General features: G+C 41.8%; 1 long non-coding RNA gene across 1 annotated transcript; it reads left to right on the forward strand.

Moving 5' to 3' along the window:
* Positions 1-5,556: 5,556 nt before the first annotated feature.
* LOC120504142 lies at positions 5,557-25,011 on the forward strand. Its single transcript, XR_005627953.1, has 4 exons — positions 5,557-5,782; positions 18,613-18,677; positions 20,525-20,623; positions 24,638-25,011. It is a non-coding gene; the product is annotated as an uncharacterized LOC120504142 (long non-coding RNA).
* Positions 25,012-25,932: the final 921 nt, after the last annotated feature.

Below are 25,932 nucleotides of genomic sequence, written 5' to 3' on the forward strand. Positions count from 1 at the left end.
TGCTGGGAGCCAAAGCAGGTTAAGCTCATGGGGCACCTTGCTTGTCCTTGTCAATAACACTACTGTCATAAACTGAGCTACTCCACAGTGACATGACAGGAAGTCATCTCCAGTCCTATGACACATAGTAGGTCCACAATGCCTTGCTTCACCTGTGGCTCCATTTAAACTCTTCTATTTGTAGGTATCATGATTTTAACTTGAAGTGCAGCAAGTCCATCATGTGCGGGGCCATCTGACAGGGAGTCTTTGTGCTTTCTGCACGTAGGAGGAAGATGTGGTAGGATGTGCTACTAATAGTCTCACAGAATTACAGAATCATTTAGGTCTCAATGCGTGTCACCACAATGAGCCAAATTCAACAAAAAGAAGAAAAGACTTTTCTGAAGTTTATTTACAGCTGATGCACTTAAAGTCTCTCACAGCAGCTCAAAACCTGTGCATTTTACAGCATGAAAAAAGAGATGGTGAGGAGGGTTTCTGGGTTATCTCATGTCAGTGATGCAGCTTGAGGGGACATCTAATCCAGCTTGCAGGGCTGGATTAGATGATTCCTGCTCCTTGTCCAAAGCCACGGCAGTCTCACTGACAGTGTGGAATGGCTGGGGGACAACTACAGGGACAGGAATCCCTAGAAAAACTCAAGTTCAGGCTGGATGGGGCTGTGAGCACCCTGACCTAGCCTCACTGCAGGTGGAGTGGGACTAGATGACCTTTAAAGATCCCTTCTAACTTCTATGGGCTTCTATGGAGGCCAGGGAGGAGCTGCAGCTCCCATCAAGGTGGGGGGCACACCACAGCATACCACACCATGCCATTGTCACTGATACTCACCCCAAATGGCCTCATGACAGCTTCAGGGAAGGGCAGCTGTGGTCTTGGAGAAAATCAGATCACAGTGCACAAAGCCAACAGCAGCATGGGGTGCCCATTTTGATCCTACTTGTTCATTTCCTGGTACTTCCTTACCAAATTTCTCCGTCCAGTGCACTACAGGATAGGCAAAGCCAGACATTACTGGGGGAGAGGAGGAGGTAAAATTTATAGCATATTTAGCTCTTTTTGGCTGTTAAGTATCCTTTATGCATAACAGCAAAATCTGCTGTAAAGAACTGCACATGGACCCAGCCATCACCTCACATTCACCTCAGCCACAGATTTGCAGGTCCAAGTCTCCTCTTGCTGGGTTGAAACCATTTAAATCCCCCAATACCAAGGCACTCAGTGACAATTTACAGTGAAAAGCAAAATCAGATCTTAGAGAGAGGAATCAGTGTGAAGCATTGCAAGGACAAGAAATTTGTCTCAGCAGATGTGTGAAACAGATTCTTGTGCTTCATCACCAAGTGAGAAGAGGTTTGGTGGGCTCCTACAGGCAGGACTTGGCTCACAGCCAGCTGGGCATGGCACCACACCTCTGTACCATGCCTTGGGCCGCCAAAGTGGCCTCATTGTTTCCCAGTCAGCAGGGAGGGAGGGTGTGCAGGGAAAGAGAAGCTACAAACTCACTTTCGTGGACCAGGAAGATGTAATGTTTGGCTCAATATGGGGCATGATTTGTTTCCTTTCCCTGAAGCAGATCTCTGCTTTCAACCGCCAGTGAAACACTAACAAGCAAAATACAGCATCTATAAACACCTGGTAGCAGAATCATCCCTTCTGTGGATACAGCCCTGAGGGAAGGTGGCTAAGGGTCACTCTTAGCCCAGAAAATCAACTGGCATCACAGGCAGGCAGCTGCTGAAGTCAGAGGGCCAGATTCAGCCTGCCTGCTCCCACTTCATTGCATCTTGCATCCCCTTCACTCAGAGATGATGCAGGAACCACCAACTATCCCCTTGGCACCAGAGGAGCTGATCTCAGGAGGCTGAATCCCACCATTTGGCATAGCTGCTTGTGCCAGGAAGCTCCAGAGTTGATTTTGGTACGTGTCACAGACCCCAGCACAGCCCAGACATGAAGGATCAGGAATTTGGGCTGTGTGTATTACCTGGCAGCTTGGTCTTCAGCAACTAGACCTGCTGTCCATCTCAGGACACATGGGATGGTAAGGCAAGGACTGGAATTTGAGGAATCCTGGGATTGTGACACAAGAACCTTACGTTTGCCTTCACCACCCAAGCTCAGAGCCAACACAGTGGGAGGAACAACTACAGAGAAGACAGAGCAAAGGCCACCCCCAAATAGCTGCCGACAGGAACTTTGCAACAAAAAGACTCAATACATTAAAATTGCTAAGAAAACACACCTGTAACCTCTAGCATTCATGAAATCAGAGATGAGTAATTGTATAAACTGTTGACGACTAACTACAGAGCCATAGCAGGAACTCATTAATGCAGTTAGAAAATTTCTATTCTTAGTCTGAATTTGGATGCTCCTCTCTTGTGCACATAGACTTGGTTGCAAAAGTTAAATAAAATCCATTTCCTTAAATAGAAGAAACAATTTAGGCTACAAGCATCCCATTCCAAAAGGATTTTCAGCCTAAAAATTACATTATAATGACAATTCAGACATTAATTCTTTGTTTAAGCCTAGCAAATTGAGCCATTCTTAAAACACAATTCATTCAATAGAAACAATAATGAAAAATAAATCCACATATCTATAGAAAAGAATTATGCAAAAGTCTCTCTTTAGGAGGAAGAAAAAGAGTTAAACAGACTTTTCTGAGAACTTTCAGTATCTTGTTATTTGTGTTGCATGTTTCTACTATTTTTAAGATAATCTTAGAGAATAGTGAAGACTTTTTTCCCTACTACTGCGCATGGTTCAGAACAGTCAACATACAGATACACTTTGGTATATGAAAGCCCACTTAGAAAAAGAAACAAACAAGAGCTAGAATTCAAAAACAAACCCAGTAAATTTTCTAGAGATGCAGCTGCGCGAGGAAGGTTATACTTTCTAAAATACCAGGAAACGGAGTTACAGTAATGTTCTTCTACAGGATGTACCTACTTAAGTTCAAGTGTCAGTAAACCAAGGGAGCAAACATTCCTAATTAGTCTGCAGGCCACAGTCTCCACCCATTACCCACTGACTAGAGCTCTTCTTGTCCATAGCATTGATATAACTGATGAAGAGCAACAGGCTGATGAGCAAAGGCTGATCTGGCAGAGCTGGGGGCACAGCAATCTGAAGAGGTGTTCTTTCCTTCTACAACACCTTTATCCAAAAAACCAAAAGCTCCTTCTGCAGACTGTTTTAAATAGGAGGAATCATAAAGTCGCTGAAAGGCTAAATCAGTTGCTCACATTTTTACACTGACTGAGGAGCAATCTGAAGCTTCATGGTATCTCTTCTAGTCAGTCTACTTGCTGGCTTACTCAGTAAGCCAGAACTCTCACAGATATTGATTTGTATATAATAGCTCAACAGTGCATAAGAATGGAAAAAAAATTATAATCAAATTAACCATAAGCACAGAACTAGCATCTCCACACAGCCAAATGCATCCTAAATTTAATTCTGGGCACACAAAAGTAATTTTTGAACAGTTCTGCTAAAGATGTTGAATCCACACATACAGTTCCTCAGTTCCTGTGATAATCCTGACCCAATGCATGCACAAACCTCTACAGCTCCATGCAATCACCACCAGTGCCTGTGGTTCTAAACTGCAGTGCCAGTCCTGTCAATGTCTTGGATGGCCAGAGAAAAAAGCTGTTAAAATGAGACCTTTTTATTTGACAGAGTAGAAGTGCGGAAGAGAACACTGGGAATATTCGCACAGACTGATAGAGAAAGACTGAACCATCTCACCTGATGGAAGCCACGTTGGACAGTGTGGAATTTATCTCTAGATATGCACATTCATATGGGAGCCCAGGTCCATGATGACCCAGGGGATAAACAAAGGTATTGTCTTCTGGCACACCATCATAGTGGTCACAAAATGTGCAGAAGAATGCCTTGTTTGCAGGCTTACTTAGCAACCTTTTTCTGGCAGGGATCAATTACACAGCACCAGGCTCTGCAGTGAAGTTTCTCCAGTTGCCGCTGTTTAGCACAGGGTTTTCCCACATCAGGTATTTTTTGTGCCCAGGGACATGCATGGAGAAGGCAGTGAAAAGAAGATATTGTCCATGCTTTACATCAGAAGAGACATAGAAGCCAGTGTTGTAGTATTCAAGAAATTAATGCTAAAATCTCTTCCTAATGGTTTTAAGAGGCTGCAAATCCATAGCAGGAGAGAAAGAGCCCTAGAGGACAAAAAAAGGTGAGAGCACTGGAGCTGAAAGCACAGTTACATGCTTGCAACTGCCCATAGGAGGGTGGAGGAAAATGGCTGGCATGCTAAACCCCTCCATGTCTGCCTGGCAATCACACAGGCAATCACTTTTTTATCACTGAGTATAAAAGTAGTATAGTAGGCCCAGGAAATCATCCACAGAGCATAAAGTTAAACCACCAACACTAGCCAGCAACACAAGATGAGGAACAAAGCTCAGACTAAATGAAAACAGAGTGTAGCTCCACAATCTTCTGTAATGCTTGAGGAAGGCACATGAGAATTTTAAAGATAATTTAGAGGGGATTAAAATTATTTTTAGTCATTTTCATTAACAAAACCCTGGAGTTAAAAATTAGGTGAGAGTTCAAACCCAACTCTGTAGTATTACCACAGTGTATATTAAATATACGATTAAAAATCCAACTAGTTTATTACCCCTAATAGCATCTGTGAGTTTCTAAAACTGACATTTCTGTTGACATCTGAATTGGTCACTGAAGGTGGTAAATAAGATGATTTGCCACAGATGTGAGGAACCAAATCCCAGAGCTGTGCAGAGAAAAATGAGAGCTCTATCTGAGCCATAGAAGAGGCTTCTTTCCTCCCTGTTTGAGTCCAAACGCACACACAAACAGCTGCAATAAAGCCATCACATAAGTTATGGCCCTACCACTGCTGGGGAACTCCACAAAGTTGCACTTACTTGTTAAAAAAGATTGATTTTAGCTGCCCTCCATATCCACACTCCACATAATTCCCTTGCATGCTATATCATCTGCTTAATTCTCCCAGGTTGGCTGTGACATACCGTGACATCCAAAAATCAATCCCAATCACTCAATACATCAGCAACCAAGGAAGAGTGGCTGCACATCTGATCTCACCACTTGTTTTGCAGAGTGCTTTTGTCGCCTGCCAGCTAGTGTGGAGACAGTACATTTCTCCCCTTTCCAACAATGTGATCTTATCACAGGCAGCTGCCTTGTGCTCTGCACTTTCATTTTTATTGTGTGGGTTCTCAAACCCTGATGCAAATAGTCTGTTGAACATCCTCCCTCCACAGCATGTAGAGGATTTTTTTCCCTCTTCAGCCTCCTTCCACGTGGTGCACTCCAGCGTCAGGCTGGCTCCGGCCAGCTCCCATTGTTTACATTGTTATTTTCATGTCAAGGGCATGAGAGGAATTTTTTTTTTTTTTCTGCCAGAACAACCATTTAAAGCCTAGGCCTTGAAAATACACTTACCATTTGCAGGAAAACAGTTACTGGATTCTCTGCAAGGCCAAAGGTGATGGACAGAACCACGTAGTTTAAAAAAGTGAATGCTGATACAAATGAAAAACTGAACCAAAGAAGGAAGCCATTTGCAGAAGAAAACGAAAACACCAAAAGTTTAATTTGTTCTGCAGTGACCTACATAGAAGGTGAACTGCCACAGATTAGATGAGTAGTCCACTGGGGATGCCGTGCCAGCACTGCTGCAGCTATCTCTAAAAGCGCAAGAGAAATGATGCGTGCGACCTGGAGTGACAAAAGGGAAGAGGTAAGTAGCCAGCTAATTGTGCAAGGTTGTGCATGAGCTCCTTCCCAACACCTGCTTGGGAGCAATACCATCACTTATTCCTTTGGGTACTAAGCTACAAATGCTGTGTTGTGCTGCAAAATTGCCAGTATTTCAGTGGTAAGTCCACATTGTCTATTTCACGTGCCTCCACCTCTTGCATCTGCAGGCTGCAGCAGCTGACAAGGTGTTGGGAAAGGAAGTATATCCTTTGATCAGCTCTACATTTACTACATTAACTTTACATTAAGGAGTGTAAAGGGGCTTCATTCAAGAAGAAACCTAGGAAGGAAATGAAAATGTTTCACTATTCCTTTCACAGGTTTTGGGGTTTTAAAAATATTTTTAGATATGATCTCCCTCACAGTTCAGATAGTCTCAGGCCGGTCTCCTGTAACCTTGCTTTAAAATCTTTTTACACATTGATCCTGCCTCCTCTTGTGACCGCTTTTATCACATCTTTTCTGACTGCTGCCACTGAAGAGATGGCAACCTTTCACATGATATTCCTCCTTGCCCTCAATTCTATGCCATGTAGGTTTACATCTAGTTGAATTTTAATCCCCTCTTTAATATAACTGAGTATCCTAGCAACTCCAATGGCTATTGTGGTGTCCCTAAATATCCCCACCAGGTTACTCACAAAAAACTGTAAGTGTTTGAAAGAAGGAAACCTATGAGAATTCATGGAAATCCTTCAAAACTGGTAGGGTTTTTAGCTAATATGGAATCTCCTACTTCTCTCTGTGCCTTGTGTTCTTCATGCCCAGAGAACTAGTTCCCAATTTACTTTCTACTCCCTCTTACAAATCCTTCAAATCCTTACAATGCTCTTGCTTCAAGTAGCAACTTCTCCTAATTATGAGGTCACTCTTAACTTTTGCCTGGTCTGAGTTGCTGCCAGTCATCATTTGTTTATTCTGTGGCTTCAGAGTATGCCCCTTGTTTGGAATAGCAGGTACCTGCACTTCCAAATCTTACCTCATCAGTTCAGGATAGGGTCCTTGCCTAGCAGCTCTGTATTTGCTTTCAAAGTTTTTAATCAAAGAGGTACACTAAAAAGGCCTTGAAAGATAGAGACACTTAGCCAGGAACTGGTTCTTCAGGACCCTACACTGGCCTTTCATCTCTCTAATTATGCTCTAAGTGACTCAACAAGCAGTCAATAACAGGCACTACAACAACAACCACAACTTCCCCTCATCATAAACAGGTAATTATAACTGGCTAAAATACAACAGTTATTCATAAAGCTTCTGGTTCTTTAAAGTCAAAACAAGTCTATTTCTCACTCAGGATATCATCCTCCATCTGAAGAAGCATGCTGAGACCCCTCTGGACTTCACTAGGATTGAGGTGAAGCCCATAATTAATTATTTTTGTAAGTCCACACTATTTGTTCAAAAAGCCTTAGATGTTTACTGGTATCTTTTAGTCCTGGTAATTTTTTGAACTTCAGGTTCTCAGGAGGCTTTAAGTTTCTTCCCTTAGATATCCACTTTCTGTTAAAGAGACACAGATAAGTAAAAAAATTATTTACAGAAGTCAGGTGTCCTTTCCTGTGCAAAGCAGCTACTGATATGGTACTTAGAACTTTAGTTTGTTTTGAGCAACCCCAGGTTTTAACCATGCTCCTCTGCATATTTCTAGCCAGATTCCATCATGTCACTAGATTGGTCATGGGAGGCCAACCTATTGACCCTTCTCACCTCTACTAGCAACACGTGCATTTAAACTACTCATCCCTTTCTAAAACAGAAGCTTTTTGCCTACTCTTTCCTTACCACACCCAGCAAACCTTCCTCTTCCACTCGTGTTGCATACATCCCCACGCACGTTTTCTGGATGGCAGCCTAGAAAATTATGGCAATGGTACGGGCTGGCAGCAAAAGTCAACACCAGCTCTGACAGGGTACAATGAGTAGATGGATCCCAACTGTGCTCATGATTACCATTTTAGACAAACCATCAGCCGCCTTTATTTCACCCTTCCAGAGCTCAGTGCTTCCAAATGTGAGGGAAAGGAATGCAAGGTATCTATTCACTGGCACAGGGCTGGGAAGCTATGTTTGGCATGACTGTTGGGTAATCCAGATGTAAGGCAGACAACAACTGCTCCTCCCTCAGAGGAGCTACCCACCATCAGTGTGCAGTCACTACTATTGCTACAGTCATGTCTCAGGGAAGCTTCTCTGGCAATCCTGTCCTTTCACCCCACAAAGAGCAGATGAAAATTATGCCATTTGCCCCCAGAAATGTGTGCACAAGTGCATGCACAAGTCCATCGTGGAGCTACCAATGCTCTCTCCTAAAACCTTCTCTTGTGCTGGGGAGAGGATGACCAAGAGACTGACTATTGGAGAGGAACAGTAGATCTCTGCAAAATGCTTTGCTACTGGCCTGTAATTGAAAATAAGAGCAGCAGCATTCTATAGGAAATTGTATTCCCCCAAATTTTGAAAAATTTATCTGATGTGGGAAGAGATCAGGTCATCTCCCTCAAGTAAGTATCTGCAACACAGCCTTTGAGTTAGATGTATTGAGACAGCTAAGGAGGCATCTCACTTTAAACAAACACATAGTTTGTTCCTGTTGTAGTGCATGGTTCATTTGGTTTGTTCTGTTTCCCCCTAAAGCTATAATGGTTCGGTCCTAGGGTTCCCCCCCCCTCCCCTGGCAACCCCTCCTTTTGAGAGTGTCAAATTGTTGTCTCCTCCCCTGCTTCCCTGGTTACCCTCTGTGAATCCGTCCCTGAGTTCCTGTCCACCACCCACTGCCCCCTTCCCTCTTTCCAGAAAGTTCTCCCCTCTTCGGTGGGTGATTGGATTGGGAACAAGAGTCCCTCCCTGTCACATTCCCTATTGGCTAGCCGGCATGTTTCTCACGAGTTCGTTCCCTCCCAAGTTCTCCCTCACTGGTTGATGTGTTTCTTATAGTCATTAGCTTTCTAAGCACTAATATTTTCTTTTGGGCTTTGATTAGTAAACCATTGCTTTATTTTACTGCTAGGCTTGCTCAGCTCTGTGGAATAAAATGAATTATGTTAGAACAAGAATGAGGGAAGAAGACATATACAGTGCTGAACAATGTAGAAACCAGAAATATGCTGCATGAGCTTGGGGGGCAGAAATATGGAAGAGCAGGTAGATCAGGATGCTTATCCACTGCTGTAAGAATACAAATCTCATCTAACCTCTGCCTCCTCTCCACATCCTTCCAAAGCAGCTACTGGGGTACAAGCACTGAGCTCACAAGGAACATTTCCACACCCCTGCCTTCACAGCACTTGCCATGGCACTAGCAGAGACAAGCCAGGACATCAGTTTACTTCTAAACTTTAAAGAGGAATAGATACATTTTGGTAAGCATCAAACAAGCTGTCCTTCATGCATTTTGTCTAGGAGACACATTTCTCTGGTGGAAGGATGTCAGGGACACCAGATCTTCACCACACCCTGAACATGTCCAGAGGAGGTGCAGGACTTTCCCACTCTATTTTAATAAACTTTGCTGCTTCTTTTAGCCTTATGCTCTTTTGTGCTCATAAAAGTCAGTTACGGCCACTACTGAAGTGTTAGTAATTACTTAACAGTAATTAGCCACACTAGAAACGGGTATAGGTCCACAAAGAGTACACTTATTTTTTGTCCTTTTGGACATTTCTCACTGAGTAAGAATTATTTCTCAGAAAAGCTGGAGCTAATTTTTCCTGCACTTCAATTCATCCCTGAATTTTGAGCATGTAATTGATAAAACTGGAGTGAAAAAACACCAAAACAAAACAAAGAGAAAAATAGCTGAAAGAATCAAAATAAACAGAGAAGAGCATTGGATTACGTTTTCAAAACTGCTACTAAATACTCTTTGGGTTTGTCAGCCCTCTAAAATAACTTGGGCTAAAAAATTTGCATTATTTTTATTCCACTGAGGAATTGTGTTCTTGACTACTCTGTTATGCATTTGTTTGGGATTTTTTTTGTTGTTGTTGTGAGGATTACATGAAGAATTAGTCAAATTTATGAACTACCCAGAGAAAACAACCATTTACACACAAGCAATATAAAGAATACATACAGTTAATCTGATACATTCACAGCAGACCTATTCCTGTCTAACTAGTTCCTGGGAGACTTAATTGGCAAAGGCTCCCTAATGAGCTAGAAAGAGAGAAGACTGAGGATAGAGTGGGGACCACCACCCCATACTTTAGAGGCAACCATTCTATATCCTTGAAAGACTAGGTTTTTGACTCTCAGAAGACATAAGAGGGAGAATGTTAAGAAGAGTGAAGAATGAGAGTGGACCTGACCTGCCAGATTAGGCATTTCCTATGGGAAGCCAACAAATTCCCTGCAGAGGATTTGTGGTTTCTCCCTGTCCCCTCAGGTAGCACAGTGCTACCAGAGGCACAGTCATGTCTCTCAGGAATTTTTTTCTGCTTTGATACAGACTTGCATTCTCAACCTCTGCATTATACTAGCTGCAGAGGACAAAGCATGTTTTGTGCCAAATAATAACTTGATTTGAGAGGGTTAAGTTTAACAGATGCCCGTATTTTTTTTTAATCACATCCAATCCTTAATTGCTGGTAACAAAGACTATTTGCAGCACACAGAGTTGCCGGGAATACACTTCTTCAGTGTTGCTGGCAAAGAAAAGGCTTGTCGACAATTGCTCATTTTTCTGTGGCACACTTGGCACACCCTGCTTTGGCTGACGCCACCAGGGTGGTAATACTGAGAGGGGTACAAAAAATGCCTAAAGGTAGCACAGAAGGCTACCTAGTCTAACTCTAAAAATAACAAGACTACGGCCAGAGTAACATCTCCAGACACTCCAGCCCCATGGCACTGTGGGCTCAGGAAGGCATCTAAGCAAACTGCTTAGTCCCACCTGTCACTGACCAGTTGCTAGTTAAGAGGGAGCTATGGAAATGGAGGAAGGTTGAAGAAATGAGGGGAGGTATAATAAGGTAGGCAGACCAGGTGGTTGGGGCTCTCTGGAAGCACCTACTCAGCAGTCTTGCCCTTGATTCCTGCAGCTTGGGCAGGGCAATGTAACACACCAGACCTGTTGCTCAGACTGTACCACACTCATGAAACTTGCTATGCTATCATGAGGAGCAAAGGGAGGCAGCTGACTTCTGTGACTAGCAGGGCAATTAGATGGGCAGAGTGAGTGTGCCACAGCAACAGTGTCCATCCAAGGCACCTTTCTGGCAAGCCCCTGTCTTCTGTGCTGGCCACTGAACACCTTATCATTCTCATCTTCCCATGTTCTTTGGGCTGAAATGAGACATCTTACCCAAACACCAACAGGAAATGTTGGGTAACATAGTCTTCCCACAGAATAAAGCAGCAAGTGAAAACAACAACAACAACAACAACAAAACAAACAAAACCAAAATCAAACAACAACCAAAAAATAAAATCAACAGTTTGGCAGCACACATTCCTTGCAAAAATTTCCTCTCATTGAGGAAGTTTCCTGAGAAACACAGGAGCCACCACCATTCATTTGTCATCACCACTGTTCTTCAGTCCTGGTGCCACATGCCACATACCCCAGCCTATACAGACAGACACTTCTTTTTGGAGCCTTGCTCCCAAGTGACCACACTATACTTGGAACCTTTGGAAATGAGCATTAGTCACCTTTCTCTCCCCTGGATAATACTGTGTCCTCTTACATGCTTTTTCTTGCCCTTCCTTGCTTATAATCCTCATGGCCTTCACTTTCCCCTCCCACAGCTCACCAAAGAGCACCCCTGCCCCATGTGAAGGCCTCCTGTGTCCCATTACTGACCACAGGAGCCTCCTAATCCTCTGTACTCAGTTTTGAAATCATTACAGATGCAATGCAGATTGAGGCCCTCCCAAGGTATCAGACTAAACACATCCTGTGACTTTCAGCTAACCTTCCACTGAGCAGCACTGTAATACTCACTTACAGACACTCTAAGTGCAGGAGCACTTTTTAATAGCAATAAAAATAATGTTCTTTTCACCCTGCTGAAAACATGGAAGATTTCCAGAAGCAAGTCAGGCAGTCAGCCTCCCCTCAACACCCACTCCTGCAGGCGTGCGTAGGGAAGAAGTTCACTTTCTGACGTGGAAGCCTGTCATTTCTCCAACCTCTCTCTCTTCTCTGATGCCCACATAGACACTCTTACACTTTGTTCCTGGATACCTTCCCTCCCTCAGAGATTGGCTGAGCCACCCAAGCAGATCACAGGCCTCTGTATTCAAGGTGCAGCTCAAAAAGAAAGACCATCTTCTTATAAGGCCACAGTAACATACTAGGGTCTGGCTCAGTGAAAGAATGTATCTGTCACCCACTCCACACCATCATAAATTAACTTAAAGTGATAACATCATTCATTCAGACTTTACTACCTCCTCTGATGAAGACTGCGTTGGCCAATTATTTCAAGGAATGCCACACTACAGATGGGAACTCATTCACTAAATTGTTTTATAGACCAGTGTTTATCAATTTTGCATAGGCTGCTTTGGTTTTAGAGCTAATTTCTAATCCTAACTCACACCACCGACACACATCTCTGCTTGGATTAATTAAGATCTCAGAGAGAACCTTCTGGTCCATTACCCTCTATTACTGATTTATAAAAGAGGCCATGAAACAATGTTCTTAATGATAATGAAGAGGATATTTTATCTCTTAATTTCATTCCTGTGCTTAAAATGCAGAGGGACGTTGATATTTCAAGGAATAAGGAGAAAATCTTTACTAGTTGCATGGCATCCTTCATTGGCAGATGCAATCCTCAATTTTTCTCTCCATAACAAGCATTTTGGTTAGTGATCCTTCACCCTATCAAACAGTGACTGATAAGAAGACAGAGACTACCACAACCCAATACTAAGGGGACAGACCAGCAGGAACTCATTTTTAACAATAGTGATGTGAAACAGCTCAACAGGACCTCAAAAGCAGTAAAGGTTGTAGGAAACTAAGGCCAGTACCAACACATGGAAACAGGATGACTATCCAATTCTTGAGAGTAAGGACAAGAGGAATGTGGAAATCACCGAGGAAAGACAATAGGCTAAGTGAGCTCTCCTGCAGGCACTAACTGAGATGCTTAGCCTCCTCAGATGGGAGAAACCACCTAGGTTTATTTTATACAACCACAGTAAAAATGTTCGCATCAGCTGTGATAACACAGACCAAAAACTTCAACCAGGTGGGCAGTGTAATATCGAGGATTTGCCCCTACCAAGCTCCATACTGTTTGATGGGACAGAAATCCAGCCCCCGGCAGGAGAAAGCACCAATGGGAAGGTGCAAAAGCTGAGTTACAGCAACATGAGTGGATTACTGACGTGGTCGAAACAGGCACAGTTCTGGCTCTCTGGAGTTTGACTTTATTTGAGTGGTAATGCAAAACAATCTTATTCCCCCTATGAATTTCCCATAAACAGAAAGCAGCAGTGACATTGCTAAAAATGACAGCTTCAGAGCACCACCGAGAGGAATCCCAGGATGTTCCTCTCACAGGCAGTCACTGCTCTGCAAATGCAGAAGAGCTGCAGACCTTGGGGGGACAGCCTGTATTTCCATGGGATGAGACCTTGGTAGAGATGCACTTTTCCCCCCGGATGTCCTTCATTGCCTGCTTCTCTGCACCTCCCAACATCCACCCACAGCTACTTTCACTTAGAAAATCAGACAATCAAAAAAGTTTATCTTCATTTTAAATGGTTTACCTAATCTCACCCAACCCCAATTTTGTTGTCTTTGTAAAGCTGAACACAATTGGCGAAACAAAAGTGTTTGTCTTTTACCTAGCTGCAACATCATCACACACAAAATACACTGTCAAAAGCAGGTCTGCTTCTTTCCAAAAACAAGCTAGGTGGATAGCCCAGAGAATCTACTAGACAATTTACCTGGACTTATCTCTCTAGCATCCAGGCACCTCTCTCTCTGCATTTTATACTAATTAGGCAGAAATATAAACCAGCATTGATTTCCTGTATGTCATACAAAAAATTTAACAGAACAGATAAGCCCTGATTCCTTCAGAACCTATAACTGACATCAAAGAGGTGAATGTGCCATGTAGGTAGTCATGTGCACCATCAGGCGTATCAAAACTATATCCCACTTGCCAGTTTGTACAAGTCTGCTAAAAAGGATGTTTATCTCAGAGTGCAAACTGATATTTGGCATTTTAGAGGATTTTAACACGAGATTGTGTACCATGACTCATTTGATGTCCTTGTTTTCAGTCTCAAGAATAAGAATTTTTATGATTTTTGGATTAAATACTTTTGGTGTACAGAGAAAATTATTCTGCTCTGCTGTTGCTGTTTGTTTGAGGGCCCCTGGGGAGTCCCTGGGGGGCCCCCTAAGCTGTGTGTTTGCTGGTAGCAGCAGGCAGGCAAGGAGACTCCACACGGCTTCTGAGGGTGCTGATTAGATGAGGGTTTATAGGGGGTCTTACCCCCAGGAGCAGCATGGTTACTGAGGGACAAGGGGGGGAGGGGGAGGGAGGGAGAGCCTAGGGAGAAAAGGGCCAAGAGCATGCTTAGTCTCCCTTGCACAGCTTAACAGGGAGATTCAAAGTGGGCGCAGAATAAGATTTGGGCCAATGGGATTACAGATACATGATACTTCACAGGAGGATCACAGGTATGGAATAAACCGTACATTTTTGAGGGGGTGAGACAGAGCATACTATTTAACTAAAATGTTACACCACACTCTGCAACATTTTTTTCCGTATTTTTTATTTCTTTATACCAGCTTAATTTTGGTAAGTCATGCTAAGGGAGGTAGAAACTGAAGCATACAGCATTTACATTAGTAGCTATAGAACAAGAAAGATATAATCTGTGTTGTCTAGCATTTCTCCACCAAACCAAAGGCCAGTTTTACTCTTGCTGAAGCCCTAATCCCATCTGAATTCTTCAAAGGCAGGCAGAGTTGCTCTGTCTTCTGCTGAAGACATGCATATTCACAAGTAATTTGATAAACAAATTATTTTGCAGTTAAGATGAGTTGGACAGATACAAATGCAATCACACTAATTTTGTCTGATTGGGTCAAAATAGCATTCCATCTTGGCCACTAAAAGAAAATAAAAGGAGAACCTGCTTGCATTTTACAGAGTAATGCCTGAAGGCCAGATTTCCTTCCCACCAGTGCCAAGATGCAGAGCTCTGATTCTGTAGATGTTCAAAGCCAGACAGGATCTTTCCCTCAAGACTGCTCCCTCAGACACAGCTAATGAGGATACCACCCTGCTACAGGGCTGGCAAAAGATGACGGCCTTTATTCTATAGGACTGTTTCATTGACACTGATGGCTGTGACTTCTGCAGCTGAGTAAAGACAACAAAGATATGTACTTGTAGAATATTGCTGGCATTCATTTGCCCCCACACACTATTATTTCTTATCTACCCTGTGTCCCTGCATCTTAGCCAGGACCTCACAGTTCCCGACAGCCAGGTCTTTCATCTGTGGCTAAGAGCAGTAACTTGTAAGAAAGCTGTTGAGTAAGCAGGGAAGTATTCTTCACAGCAAGGAATACCTGCAGGAAGTACCTGCAATATAAATATGCGCACACATGCTAACAGGTAGATGGTGAATCAGCTCACACTCCGTGAATCTTACACAGTCCATATGAAGTATCACACAGCAAACACTGAACTACCTAATCTGTGCATGGAAGTCTTTTTCCAGCTTAAGGGAAATGCCTGGGCAATATGAGGTGAGAGCTGATTCTGCATCAGTGCCTCAAGCCTTTCAAGGACAGGAAAGGCAAAACCAGAACAACACATTGGAGAAACCGCTTAAAGGGATCAGACACGGCAGGTCAATGACAGATCTATGAGCCAAACTCCAAATCAGACCCCACCCTGGCTACAGATTCCAGAGACCTAAAGACTGCCCAGCAACCTGGGCACAATAATCCCAGGGAGATAATTGCATCTCCTTTTCCAGATTAGCTATAATGATGGCAATTTCTCCCATATACTCTGCCATGATAGCTCAAAAGCCATGCAGCAGAGCAAGCAGAGCTGAAAACACTCTTCCTGGCTTTATTACTACATTGTAAACAATCACCTTTCCTTCCATTTTATTCGTACCCAGACTCTCAGAAATTTTTTTGTTGTGTTTTTTTAAGAGGGGAAACATACATGCTCTATTTTCCATTAAGCTATTTACACAAGTATTTTCCAGACATTTCTGATGATCACCATTGAGATCTTCCTTCCCAAACACAAGGGGATAAAGAAAAAAAAAAGCCATTCACTCTCTCCACATTTACCACATTTCTAAAGCTGACAGGTTTTTCTTCAGGATTGATTGGGGGTGAGTGGGTAGGGAAGTTATTTGTTTGTTTTATAATAACAGACAGACTTGGAGAACAGAGAGAATGAAATCTCAGAGGTCTCAAGCAGTCTCAAAATAATTCCCCAGAAGCAGTTTAATAGCACTAAAGGTTGATTCATGCAATAAATGCATCAAAGGTATATAATTTTTACGGATACAGCAAGAACTCAGTCTACATGTATGTTTGTCCTCATGCATATTCACGGCCTGCAATACAACTTAAAGCTGAGACAAACTGCAAAAAGGCTTTTTCATTCTCTAACATGAAACATATGTTAAGAGCATGGTCTCTACAAATTTCAGCATAAACTTGGAGGACATTGATTTAGATACCAACATGAATTATGACATGAATTGAAGAAGATATCTCTATTTGAATCTTTAAAGCTTGTGCTTTAAGTGGCTGCATCCCAGCAAAGACAAAATGGGTAGCAGAGTCTAAATTCTAAGGCCAAAAGCTTAAAAGTATTTAGTAATTTTAGATGCTCCCTCTGAGATGCTTTGGGTCTGCCAAAACTGCAACAAAATAAAAGCTCATAATTTTGTAAATGTCAAACTCTCTCTAAATTCAGATGCAAAAGCTTAGGTCTCTATCCCTGTATTTGGTTACATTCAGTCTAAATACTGACAGTTTCAGCACATAATAATAATCCATACTCCTTCATGAGATCCTGATTCCAGCAGTCAATAGAGTTAAGCACTTTAACGTATGCAGAGTGATGTCCTAGGGTTCATTTCAGCTGTATTTGCTCATCATCTTGAAATCATACTATTTCTATTTAGGAGTCCTGATACAGAATTAATTGTAGCATGATATTTAAGAGCCATACAAGTCCTGCTGTCCAGAGGTTTTGGTATTTTGTCAGACATAATGAAATATCACAATCTTTCCACAGATAAGAAAACTTAAAGTGAGAAGGACATTCTATATGAATGGAGACGGCCTTAAAAAGAGGGCTGCTTTAAATGGGAAATTTGCAGACTGCAGTATTACAGCCTTCTACAAAGATAACACATTAAAGACCCTGCAATAGCCAAACATGTCACTGAAGTTAGGCAAGAAATCAACCAGATACTTAGCAGAAGCAAGGCTTTCTTGGAAAACTAAAGAAAGCTGCAATTTCATAGCAAGAGATCTGAATGCTACCAACTAAAAGCAAAAAATCCCAAAGGTTAAACAATTAGCCTTCTGACAAATAGTTCTAAAACAGAATTTCCATAACAGATAACATGTGGCTCAAAGAAGTTATGAACCACTCAAGTGGCTCATTTGGGAAATTTAATCCCTTGACAGTACCAGTGTGTAAGACCAATCCCCTTAGTGGTTGAATTTTAGTAAGTCCTATGCAGCACTAAGGATTCTGACTTAAGAATCTAAGGACCAAAAGTTACACTGGGAACTTCCTAGAGGTGAGCATTCCTCACCTCCAAGCAAGAGCCCCTGAGATAGTCATGACTCAGAGAACAAATTTCCATTGCTGCATACAAAATAGCAGTCAAAGCAATATCTGTTTCAGATCTTACTTAAAGTTATGCTGAAACAGCCAAATACCAGTTCACTTACATAGCTTGTTGACTTGCTTTCTGCATTTCCACATTTCCAGCTGAATGTGAAGATGTACTTTTCCCAATTTCTCTGCTGCTTCATCTTCTGCATAAACGTAATGCTGGACAGCGCATCACAGAAGCTGAAACCTTCTTCTTTTCAAACTTCAGGCCAAGGTTCTGTTTACACATGCTGATAAAAATTCTCGATAGGTATAATTTACAATGTTAAGTGAACAGAAGCTTGCCATCCTGATGTAAATTTGCAAACCATAAAATAACTAACAGAATTTGGTCAGAGAATCAATGCTTAGCAAACATGGCTTCCACAAGAAACCTAAGAAGTCAGTAACAGCTGCATAAGGAGTTATTTTACTTGGGGTCTTTAGAAAGCAAAACCATGAATTTGAAAGTGGCATATTGCCAACAGGTTTCTGTTTCTTTTTGTTTTCTTGCTGTTTTGTATTATAAAGAATGATTTGTCAGGCAAAGAGCTGCACTTTTGTGTGAAATATATATCCAAGAGCCTGTAGACTACATAGGACGGGGAAATACTTGTCTAACTAGTAACTCTGTGGAGTGAGAGATTAATGGGTGGTTCTTGTTTCTGTCAACCTTATTTCCTGCAGCATCACCACAAAAGTGCAGGGAGCTCTCATTCTTCATTAATCAGAACAGGAGCGATTTTTTGCAGTAGGAGGCCACCTCCCCACACAAAACAACATACTCAGTTGTTAATTTGACTATTTAAATCCAAACTCTAGGGACCTCAGCAGACGTACTGAATTTCCATGTTAACAAATATTAATAAAAGATCTCTTGTTCTACACAGGTGAGCAATTTATTAGAGAGAAAGGAACAAACTAGACATAATGCCTTAATTGCATTTTTTCCACACAGGTCTCCAACCTTCATGCTAAATCTAGCCCTGACAGATAACTAAACACTTCTGCTCCAGAACTCAGGTAGGTAGGTTGATTGGTGGCTCACTGGCTTGAAAACCCTCTGCTGTGTTTAAAGGTCTTTATAAATGCCAGTATTTCACATAATTGTTTTTTCAACCTGGCCAGGTTTCTGTGCACTCTAATTCTTCTATATCAATGTGGTAAACACTTCCTGCAGACAATTTGTTAGGAAGTTTGGATTTTATATAACCCAGGAAATGAAGTCACCAGACCTGTGGGCTGCCTGGAGTGATTCAGTCCCCTAGTTCCTGCAGTAAGCAGGCACTTGAGACACAAAAATCCAGAGGCAATGACAAACTAGTGGAAAGAAAGGGTACATACTAGTTTCTCCATACACTCTATTCATACCTAAAAATCCAGAAAGTTACAAAGAACTTCCACAGATTTTCAGCCATTTATTTTTATCCCTGGTGCCAAAATTATAAATACATTCTGATCCCTCTTCTCTTGTCTTCATTGCATTGGGGAACAGAACTACATGATGTGTAGGAGGGGACTGAAGTTTCTTCCTGTATCTTTTCACCAAGGAAGCAGTACCTTTTCTTCTTTACTTTGTATTTCTATTGGTTACAAAATACACATGTCACTTTCTATTAACTTGTCTGGTTTTGCATCATCAGTCACTTATCAGTGCTCTGGAAAAATGCTATATAGCTACAGCTAATGTAGCATTCCCTGAAATGGACTAAGAGTTCTGAAAACTTCATAGTTTTTTGTTCAAAATTAACTTGGATTTGGAGCTTTCTGATGGTTTTGATTGTTTCAGAAAGCCTGTGAGAAAACCCATGAAACCCTAAGATCTAGACAGTGGAACAGGCTGCCCAGAGAAGTTGTGGACTCCCTATCTGTGGAAGTTTTTAAGGCCTGGTTGGACGCTGCTTGAGCAACCTGGTCTAGCGGATGGTGTCCCTGCCCATGGAAGGAGAGTTGGAACGGAATGATCTTTACAGTCCCTTCCAACCCAAACCATTCTATGATGTCATTTTCTTCCTTGAAAGTTATTTTACCAGTCTTTTTGAGATGTATAATTTGTCTCCTTTGCTGTGAGTGGCTCTCCTAAGCCATGCTCTTCAGCACAAATGGAAGTTCTTGTCTAGCCGTCACCACCATACAGCTGTGGTGTGTGACCTCAACGCAACCTTCCACTGGAGTCCCCTAACTATGCAAGAGGAACCAAAATATTAGTTAAGCAGAATAACATTTCCTTTCAATGGCCATAACAAATGTCATTGCAAACAAAGAGGAAAAAGAGAGACAAAAGAGAAAATGTAAAAAGACTAAAGGAATTTTACACTGCAGACAAAGGAATAATCCTTGGCTGCATAATATCCTGGAAAATATTCACCATTTAATAAAGGTTTAAATATTGAAATTTGTTCAATCCATATATGTTCCAGTGGCAAGATCACACCACAAAATCTTCTTCTGAACTGACTGATTTTGGAGATAGTTGCTGGAACCTGAGGAGTTCTGCATGTCTAAGTTTTCTACAGAGGAGAGATTACTCTGCAAATCACTGTCAGTTCCTCTTATATGATGCTTATTGTTGATGTGAGTGGGCACACTTAGGTATCTTTTCCTCTATCCTTCCAACACATAGGCAGCAGAGGGTTGAATTGGTACAGCTCCTACCAGCAGCCATCCTGTAACTGCTGGGCCTTCTTCCACAAGTACACCACAACTGCAAATCTGTATCTGTTGTTGGTATGCAAGGTTTAACAGTATTACATTAACCTCACACTGCTGCAAACGCCATCAAGGATTAGCACAAGCCAGTATCTACCTATGAACTCTGACTCCAAATTCAGCAAAATGTAGCTGTATCTGGCACATATCTTTTCTGGCAGGGACCACAGAAAAGTGTGAGTTGAAGAGGAGAAGGGGGAGAATTTGAATGATCACACAGGAGCTAAACAACCAGAGGAGTAGCAAGCAGATGAGAAGAGGTAAGGAAACATCTGAGTCTCCCTTTCTGCACCTGAATACTGATGGGTGAGATCAGGCTTTGTGCTATCCCCAATTCAACACTGCATACAAAGGGAATGAGTAGAAGACAAGAATTTTTGACTTTCTTGAAAAATACCAGTAAAAGCAAAGAGCAGAAAAAACAGGTTGGCCTATCATGTGTAGAGATAGAAAACAGGTGGTGAAAGATAGAGCACCAGTAGTGTCAGGGGAATAAGGAAAACAAGAGGATTTTGTCTCCTGCATTACAGAATATAATCATGTCGCATTAGGTGCCATTTAGATTTGCTTACCCTACTTTGATTAAATGCATACAGGCACTTTCTTTTTACTGTCTTTGATAATTCAAAGCCATTATGTATACTGCAGAATTTACTTTAGTTGTTCACTTTTGCTCTCACTGAGGTTTTTCTCTTCAGAGGTCACTTGATCCTGGAGCCAGTGATAAAATTCATCTTCAAAATATGAGTGGAAATAAAATCTGAATTAAATTCAATAAAAATTGAATTTAAAAATAAAATAAAACCCTTCTGGAGACCATCCTGCGCCCAACCTGTCCCGCTGAACTTAATAGGAATACCCCTATAAATTAGGCAAGCCTGATTTTTCCTTCCTTACCCTCAATACTGGCATTCATTAATTCCCAAGCATAACAACAATTCTGCTAAATTTTTGTACATATTATGCAAGCACTCATTCTGCTAAGTTTTTCACAGCTGGAAAAGAGATTCAGAGTTTCAAATAGGTAAGAGAGGCAACAGTCATAAGAAAATCCCAATGGAAAAACAAAAGGACTTAATAGCAGGCTATTATTAAACTCTATTTGATATATTAAAAAATCAGAAGGAAGCCTGTCAAAAAATTACCATGATCAAATAAATTGCAAGGGAAAGCTGCCAATCATGTCTTGCAAACTGGTATGGCAGAGATGAAGGGAAATAAAATGCCCAGAGCCCAACATAAAATCAGGTTTGTCCTGCCAAACACATTCCTGTCCTGCTTATGGCCCTCCTGCCTTCACCCAGCCTGCACCAGCTGTCCCCTTGGCACCTCATACTTCATTCCTGCCTGGCTATGCAGTAGCTAAAGGTGCTGCAGAGGCTCAGCATTGGGGCTGGGAGCCCCACTCCCACTTCATTCCGCCTCCTCCCCAGCAAAACTGTTCTGCTCCTCAGCTCCTTGTTATCTCCTGCCTACGCACATGCTGTATTCATATGTACTTTGCCACTTTGCTAAGTGCCCTTGAGATTACTTAGGTACTGCACCAACCCAAAGTTGCTCCATTTAACAGCGCTGGCTTCATAAAACTCAAGCTCACATTGCAGAGAGCTGCCAGGGAGATTAACTTCAAAATGTTCCCTTTAAAGTGCACAGTGTCTAAACTCTGTTCAGTGGATTGCAATCAGTGCTTTTGCAATGCAAAAGCCATTCCTCTTTCAAGAGGCTGGGTTGGTGAGGCATCATATGCAGACACAGAAGAAGCCAAGGCAGGACATGCAGCCTCCTCTCTGTTCTTTTCTCCCAGTTGTGCCAGTACTGCCCAGGTGCAGCTGTATAATCTGAGCTGGTCTTTCTGCTGTTCTCTATACATGCATTTCCCAGGGATAAGTGTCTATGGGTTTAAAACAGCAGCAGTATTACAGCACACTGGTGTAACAGTATGGCAGGGCAAAGTTTGAAGAAAGAATCAATACTTTACCAAGTAAACTGAAAAAGCTGGAGGAAAAAAGAAAACCATCTGGGCACTAGGGGCCCTTTTTCAGATTTTAGGAAGCTAAAGGTTTCACAGGGGAATTTGAGAGCTAAAGTACATTTTTTTATCTTCAGTTTCTAATATCATCTTAATCTCAAGTAATTTGTTCCTCTTCATTACATTTACTAGACCTTTCATTTGCTTTCCTTTCTTCCCAAGCTGCAATTGGCAGCTGAAACCCATCAAATCACAGTCAAGAAAAAGTAGCCAGAAGCCTGGGTTGCTTCAGAGGTGTGTGCTGGCACACCTTTGTGTACCCATGCAGTTCTTCTGTTACACTTAAACAGAAGTTTAGAAAGCAAAAACATTGATCTGCTTACATTTCCAGATGTTTCTTGTTCCCTGAGTCCCCCTCACCACCAAAAAACCCAACAAGCATTGCCTCAGTTTAATGGGCACCAAGAGATTCCATTTAGTTGGGGATTTTCCCCGCTTAAGCAGTTTAAATCTTGATAATCTCTAACCTAGCTATCAAATCTAGTGTGCTTAAGTGAGAAAACCCATTGACATCAACAGAACTACTCACATTAACAGTTACAGATTGATTTGGCATTAAGGCTTTAGATGTTCAGATGACCATTTAGATCAATTCTATGCCTTGGACTGGTTTTGCAGTTTAAACCATTTAAAACAAGAGGCATCCCAAAGGAGGCCACAAAGGTAGCATGTGTGAGAGAGCAGAGCTGCTACTAATTTAGTCACTATGGTTGTTTGTGGCAGCCCAGATACACTAATGCCAGCTAAGGCTTTCTGCACCTGCCTTGAAAAGCCTTTCTCCAAAGGCAATAGTCTGACAAACTGCTTGAACGTGGCTCCTGGAGCCAAAAGTAACAGGGGGACTTACACAGTAAAAGAAAATCTGAATTTGAAAGTCTTTATTTTTAGGCACCGTCCTTGAAATTGCAAGGAAATTGTAAATTATCCCCAAACCAAACACTGCAAAGACAATAAATGCTCAGTTATTATACTCCGTGTTGAAGTACAATTATGTAAATGCATTTTACAAATATATAGTAATAAAAGTGCAAAAATATCACCTAGGTTGCCCAAAGCAGGCATGAAATTATGCTAGGCAGTAAGTCTGGGAGAGTGATGTGGACATCCTTGCATCAGTACAGGTGACAGAGGGGAGGATTGTGACTGCCTCAAAGAAAGTGAAACAGCACTGGCTCAGTGTTATCTTTGACTGGACCTATCTATCACCACAGAAGCCAGACCATGAAGCTCTATTTTAATAAGGTCTCACTGAAAGGCATTCTTTTATCCACTTCTTCTTTTTTATTATTCTTTCAAATATATGATAAGATACTTTTCAACTGTGGCTATTCACTTTCTGTTTGCGTAGGGTTTGGGTACATCACAAGTTACAAGGTCAGCATTAATCTAAACAATGGTTGGTTATGGGTAATTTTGCCAAGCAGAAAACACTCTAAAGGCTAGATTGTTATCATCAACAGGGCAATGCACAGGCAGCAGAAACAAGCTCTACTTACACACATGTAGATTAAGCAGAGCTACTCAGATGTCAGGTCATGGGTGTAGCACAGGCACGAGAAGCCATAGCTCCCGCCCAGGGCTTGTTAAGAAGAAAAAGTAGGGAAGGAAGGAGGAGCTTCTCTCCCTTCTACTTCAACATGTCAGCATGGCCACCTGGCCAGGCACCTGTGAGGAGCATGGAGGGCCCACCCAAAAAGTGCAGAAAGCCATGTTAAAGCTGCAGAGCATGTTTAAAGAAAGGAAAGAGTCTGCAAAGTGTGTATTTTCCAGTTGTGCTCGGTACTGTCATCCAGCCCACAGCATTTATAAGCAACATACTGACAAGGTGTCCTGCAGAAGATCCCAAAACAAAAAGTCAAATTCAGTAACACAAGGGAAATAGTAAGTCTTTGTGAAACCTTTTAAACTGATTTCTTTGAGGACTGCTTACTGATAGCTGACACAAAAGAATAAAGCTTGTAATAACAAAATACTTTAATTGTATTTACAGTCTGTCACTTTTAGAGCCAAAACCTTCCAAAATATACTCTCTGAACCTGGAATGCATGCAGCTTATCTCTTGGCCTTTATATTCTCTTCTTCAAAACACACCCCTTCCTGCACTGTCACCTACAGTGACTAACACCAACCTAATGAAAAAAATTAAAACCCCAAGAGTAAAAAAAAAAGGAAGACAACTACTAATCAAACATTGCATATGCAAACAATTTTATAACCCTGTTTTACACAAATCTGTTTTCTGCAGGTCTCTCGTCCATGAGGTACTCTGTATTTTTCAGACTGGGACTAAGCACTGTAGCACTAATACCCATTACCATTGATGGAACCAACTGCAAAGTGATATTTGTTCTCCATGTCTTGCTTGACCTCCAGATTGGCTGATTAACCTTTCCGGAGCAAAAGCTCTTTGCAAAGGGAAGGTAGATACAAGCACTGGAAGCCAGTGCAGCCCAGCCAGAGTGTTAACCCTGACTCAGGAAAACGGCAGCTCAAGAGGATAAATCTCTATGGTGATGGAATTGCTGGTCTCTCTAAGAATGGTAGCTAGCACTTTTCCAGGGCTGTTATTTTGTGATGAGAACCAGAAATCAATTAAATAATTTATCTCCTGTGCTAAATATTCACGGTTCGCAAGCTACCTTGCTGCTACCTTAAGCGTGATCTGATTTGGAGGTCTTCAAGGGAACCATTCCTAATTCTGTCATTAAAGAGGTATCTTTAATATATCTAATATCTTTCTCTGAGATATCCTGTTCTCTGTATTGCATTTATAAACACCTGAAGTAAAAATATTTACATTATAACTTAACTATTCACTCTGATTGTGCAGTAACCTTGGGCTGACAATCCATATTGTGTGCTGTGGTTTTTTTTAATCCCATTTTGTTCAGCAAGTGTTCAATACACAATGGTCTGATGGTCCAGCTGCAGCCAATAAGCACACCACAAAGCTGAGGAAAAACACAGGCACCCAAAACCTGATTCTCTGGCTATTGTCATGCACCCAAAAACTGATTCTCATGCCACTGCCCAGTAGCAAGGCCAATTACCTAGTCCTTTTCAGTAAGACTGAAAGTAAGGAAAAAGGTGAAGGGCTAATTCAGTCTGTATTACAAATAGCTTGCTTCTCTTCACTTTTGCAGCTATATGCATTTTCACATACTTTAGCACACTCATTAAAGCATATTTCCTACTAGGATATTTAATACTGTTTATCAAGAGCAAGGTCAACAAGGGAAGCAAGATTAGATATTTCAAAAGATATGTTCCCTTCTGTTGCCATAACAAAGAAAGGTGCATTAAATCAACACTGCTAAGCTGAATTCAGATTTCAGCAGCCCTCCTTGCTGAAGAATCACACACACACACAAACATCCCCTCACCCCATAAAGCCCCTCAATTGTTACAGAAGAGGCTATGGCACTCAGGCTTACATCACACCTGTACCTGGCCTTCCCTTAGCAACCACCTTAACTTTATTGATTCTATAGTTCATTCTTATGGCAACAAGTTCTATTCTGACTGTTTATAAACTTTTAA

This window comes from Passer montanus, unplaced genomic scaffold, assembly GCF_014805655.1.
Source record: "Passer montanus isolate IOZ18808 unplaced genomic scaffold, ASM1480565v1 scaffold283, whole genome shotgun sequence".
Taxonomy (NCBI): Eukaryota; Metazoa; Chordata; class Aves; order Passeriformes; family Passeridae; genus Passer; species Passer montanus.